Here is a 4,920-nt window from a genome sequence, read left to right on the forward strand (position 1 = left end):
ATAGGCCATACTTGCCTGGTTGGCAGATCATTTAGAAACAAGAGGACTTAGCTGCCATGGAGGGCGTTGCTACCTGGCTGCCTGGCAGGACGCTGTGACCTACATTAGCAGATATACTGCAGCTTCAATGTGAAGTACTGTGGTTTGACAAGAGCAAAGGCAATAATAATCAGTAACACAAACCTGAGCGGTAAAATATGAATTATAATAAACTGCAGGTTCATTTTTCCGTACTTCTTTTACAAGGCCATTGGAGCATGGCTTCTACCAATCCAGTGGCACAGTGTCTTCCCTACCAAACTGAATATATTTTGTATAAAAAGTACAACTTTATGGGCATTTACTCTTGGTTTCAACTCCCATGATAAAAAAATATATGTTTTTCGTCACTGCTCTGAAACATTATGGACTCGACCAATTACGCTTGTATTACTAAGTATTATTTTACTGTTTCTATGTGCTACTTTTTAAAGTATCGGCAAGGTTCCTTTGTAGGTTTTTTTCATTCTTAACTTCACTCATGACTTCCCTCCTCACATGCTAGATTACCTTCAGACCAAAATACACATAGGACTGACTCCTAAATAATATGTTATAGCAAAGCCTCAAATAGGAGTAGGGATTCTTTTTTGTCTTTATACACTTCTTAAGCAATTGTCAGATCAAAATGCCAACATTTCATAGTTTTCCATGGAGAAATAAGTAAATTAATGCACAATTATTTGAACAAAGAATATATATTGTTATGATTGTGTGTTCTCTGGTTATGGATCCAATTGGCACACTATGATGGTATGGATCGTGCTATACAGTAAATAACATTTACCATACCATTTAGGCAGTTCAATACAGCAGACTATGTATTATGTATGTGAAGCTGTAAATACTAGCAATGTAGCCAGTAAGTACTTCCTACTAACAAGGCTGACATCTACTGGGCATCATGGGTTCTGCATCAACAGTACATACATGCTGTGCAGATGGGAGAGTGTAGAGTTAGTTTAACCACACCAAGTGCAATACTACTATTTTTTGCCTCATATGGGTAATGAATGCATTTTAACTGCTTTTTGTATTTATTATGTGTGCATAATACAATAAATATAAGGATAAGGAAATGCACCAACTAATACATTTTTACATGTCTCTTTTGAACATAAGAATATACTTTCAACTGTTAAACAAATAAGGTTCATATTACATAAATATAAGCACCATTACATGCCTCACCTATTGTACAACCAATGAAATATCCATCAAATAAATGTTGTTGAAAACAAATGTTGGTGTACATTTCGTAAATAAATTCAGTGTTTGACAAAATGTCAACTCTTGCCAAAGCTATAGCTTTTGATCTTTATGGCTTGTGCAATATTTTTTTCAATTTTCTATATATCATTTATTGTACATATTTACCTTCCATTAAGATTACCATGAAAGTGACATGCAAGGAGTGTGTCAGATAATAAATATATTCTATCGCCTTCAAACCAGTTGTAAATAACAGTCAATTGGGGGATTTCTAAAACAAGACAAAAATGACTGCACACATGATTTCAGCTGACTTGCATTAGCGCCCCCCCCACCTCTGTTATATGTTTTGATATAGATGAGAGGGAGGGCCACCTGATCTAACCATCTCAGGAACCTTAGCCTTGGTGGTGTTGTCCATTCTTCATCTTATTGATTCCTCTGTCATTCTGCCATACCAGGGCTGGAAGCTTGGACTTTCCACGCGGGCCTTGCTGTACTTCATAAACCATTGACTGAAGGGGCAAAAGAGGTGTCGCTCTGATGGAAGTGATCTTTCTCTGCTGGACAAAGCCGTCAAAGATACAGCTATAACAGGCAAGTGTGACATCATGTATGCAGTCTCAAATACTGGTGGAACTGGTGCGGACACATCTGAATAAAACCCCCATTGCATAATGTGGAAAACTGACATAGTCGGTGGCCTTTGGTGAAAGTAATTGGTTTAAATTCATCATTATCTTTTGCCCTGTAATAGAATAATGGAGACATCACACCAAAGAGCATTGGATGGAACACTTATTCAGCTCTTTCAATTGATACTTAGAAAATCCAGGACCAGCGCTCTACATTTGTCAATAATTCAGAGTCCTTTAAGGAAATTAGAGTCCCACTTTCTTTGTTTTTATGAAAGGACAAGAAATACCGATAACTGTTATGCAAATGTAATTGTAAGCGTAACACAGCCCCATCCCCTTTCACTAATGACATCCATATATTAAAACTGTGGCCAAAGGCTATCTGTTTTACGTGGCCTTCAACAAATCTATTTATGAGAAGACACTGCTCATATTTCATGTAATCATTTATTAACAAACTGAGAAGCTTCAGGGGAGATTCAGAGAATCAGGTTAGGATGGTAAAGCCACAGTTGGGGATTTCTAATCAGATCAATCACAGAACAACTCGAAGGTAGGCAAAGAGGTATATAGGCAAAATGTAATTTTAGAATATCTGTCTTTAATGTCCACAGTATTTACATTTACATGTCTAATATGTGTAATATGTAATTGTAGAGCGCTTTGAGCACCTGTAAAAGCGCTCTAATTAAAAAATGTAATCCATTATTATTATTATTATTATTTATAATGAAAGTATAAGCACATTAGACACTTGTTTGTTTGTTTGTTTGTTTGTAGCCTTTATTTAACCAGGTGAAGCCCCTTGAGATCAAAAGATCTCTTTTTCAAGGGTGACCTGCAGGACATTAGTTACACATGTAACATAAAAACAACAGAACAACAATAAGGATGACATACTGTACAACATAATGTACAGGGTACAGTTTACAAAACTCTATTTACAGTGACAGGTACCATGAGTATCAAACAGCGTGTCACCCAGCCGAGTTTTAAAATGATGCAGGGGAACCAAAGTGCTCAGTTTTAAACAGGTTTGCAGACTGTTCCAAGTTAGTGGAGCTGCACATCTAAAAGCTTTCTTCCCTAAGACAGTCCTAGCACTTGGCACATTTAATAAAACAACATCATGAGATCTCAGGCAATACGTACTTTAAATTCGTCGAGAAATCAGAGAGCAGATATAAAAAGGTAGTTTACCCAACATGGCTTTATAAATGAACATGTACCAATGACTGAGCCTCCGTACAGTTAGTGAAGGCAGACCTGCCTTGGCATACAGGGTACAGTGATGAGTAAGTGCTTTACAGTTAGTAACAAATCTCAACAACTTCAAGTTTTGTTCCTTGCGTAGTTACAATATCTAAAACAGGCTCTGGTGTCTTTTTTGCTTTTGAAAAGAGCATTACCTTGGTTTATCCACATTTAAAAGAAGCTTTAATTCAGAGAACTGAGTCTGAATAGTGTTAAAAACAGCCTGTAATTTAACAACAGCCTCTTTAATGGAGGGACCTGCACAATACATCACAGTATCATCCGCATAAAAATGTAAAGTAGCTTCATCCACATTATCACCTACGCTGTTAATATATATGGAGAATAAAAGTGGTCCTAAAACAGAACCTTGTGGTACACCATTAGAAATGGTTAACCACTCAGAAGACAGTCCATCAAAATGAACACATTGGGACCTTTCAGAGAGGTAGTTCACAAACCACCCCACTGCAAGGCTGGATAGGCCAATACTGAGTAGCCTCTGCTTTAAGATGCGATGATCAACGGTGTCAAACGCTTTGGAAAGGTCAATAAACAGAGCTGCACAACTCTGCTTATTATCTAAAATACTAGTAATGTCATTTACCACTTTCATTGTCGCAGTGATGGTGCTGTGTTTCTTTCTGAATCCTGACTGATGTTTAGACAGGATGTCATTTGTACATAAAAACTCCTTTACCTGTTCACTCACTAGGCGTTCAAGAACCTTAGCCAGAACTGACCATTTAGAGATTGGCCTATAGTTATTTAAAATAGTTGCCTCCCCTCCTTTCAGTAAAGGCAAGACATAAGCAGACTTCCATACTTTTGGAATTGTATTTGTGCTGAGGGAGAGGTTAAAAAGAGAAGTAAGAGGTGGAGCAATAAAATCTGCAGCTATCTTTAAAAAGAAAGGTTCTACGTTGTCCGGGCCAGCCGGTTTCCTAGGATCTAGCTTAGATAAGGCTTCATGAACAACATTGACAGTAAAATGAGTAAAACTGAAAGGGTTTTCCAGACCACGTTGTTCAGAGTCACGGATTGGGGTGTTCACAGAAGCAGAGTTAGTCACAGAATCAAACATAGAACCGCAGGACACAAAATGCTCATTAAAGCAATTTAGCATAGTAGCCCTGTCCGATATACTGTGGTGCCAGATGCTGTGGTAAGGCACGGAGGTAGCTCATTACGGATCTCACCGGTTGATATCGATTTTATTGCTTTCCAAAATTTCCTAGGATTATTTAGGTTTTCTGTGGTAACTGACAAATAGTACTTCGACTTTGCACTTTTGACATTTGAAGTGAAACTATTCCTTAGCTGCCTAAAACGCAGCCACTCGGGCTACCAATACAAATTAAACTTACATATTTTTTATGATATGTATTTTCGTGATCAAGTTGTATGGTAATAGGGATTTTCTATAAGACACCAGGACTTAATTATGTTGAGAAAATAAATAAAGTTAAATCCTCATTCATTTTTAGGGGGAAAACGTCTAATGTATGAGAGTATGACAGAAGAACTATGACAGAAGTGTTTATGTCAATTAAAGTTAGGTTTTTAGGTTAGGTTTTTGTCAACTAATTTACAATTCAATGATATGTGGAATACAGTTTCATCTGAAAAATGATAGTCATGTTCATAATTTATAAATACGTTATTTGTTTCAGTTTAGTGACGACCCTTACCTCCAGGCCCCGCGGCACATGTTCACACACATTATCTGAGGCTATAGCCTTGTGCTCCAACGGTGATCCTCAGCTCCCCCCATACT

The sequence above is a fragment of the Pseudochaenichthys georgianus genome, chromosome 16 (assembly GCF_902827115.2).
Source record: "Pseudochaenichthys georgianus chromosome 16, fPseGeo1.2, whole genome shotgun sequence".
Lineage (NCBI taxonomy): Eukaryota > Metazoa > Chordata > Actinopteri > Perciformes > Channichthyidae > Pseudochaenichthys > Pseudochaenichthys georgianus.